General features: G+C 43.2%; 1 protein-coding gene across 2 annotated transcripts in view; it reads right to left on the bottom strand.

The window, feature by feature from the left end:
• PPP2R5E (protein phosphatase 2 regulatory subunit B', epsilon) overlaps positions 1 to 310 on the bottom strand; it is a 204,149-nt gene that overhangs the window by 145,649 nt on the left and 58,190 nt on the right. The gene's annotated exons all lie outside the window — the stretch shown is intronic.

Here is a 310-nt window from a genome sequence, read left to right as displayed (position 1 = left end):
AAAAATCCCCATCCATGTATGTATCAGTCCCTCACACAAAACTCTCCAAACATCAAGAAAGTCAGTGAGAATTTTACTTGCGTAAGGCATTTAAGACTATGTTTATAGAAAATTAGTCCCATAGTACCAGGGAGAGCTGAGCACTAAAAGATTAAGTTGACCCAGCAAATGGCTCAGTGGTTGAGCATTGACCTATGAACAAGGAGGTCATGGTTCAATTCCCGGACAGGGCATATGCATGGGTTGCAAGTTCCACCCCAGTAGGGAGCATGCCAAAGGCAGCTGATCTATGATTTTCTCTTATCAGTGG

The sequence above is a fragment of the Myotis davidii genome, unplaced genomic scaffold, assembly GCF_000327345.1.
Source record: "Myotis davidii unplaced genomic scaffold, ASM32734v1 scaffold281, whole genome shotgun sequence".
NCBI classification, from domain to species: domain Eukaryota; kingdom Metazoa; phylum Chordata; class Mammalia; order Chiroptera; family Vespertilionidae; genus Myotis; species Myotis davidii.
Note: the sequence above shows the minus strand (reverse complement) of the source record. Positions and strands in the feature narration are given on the sequence as shown.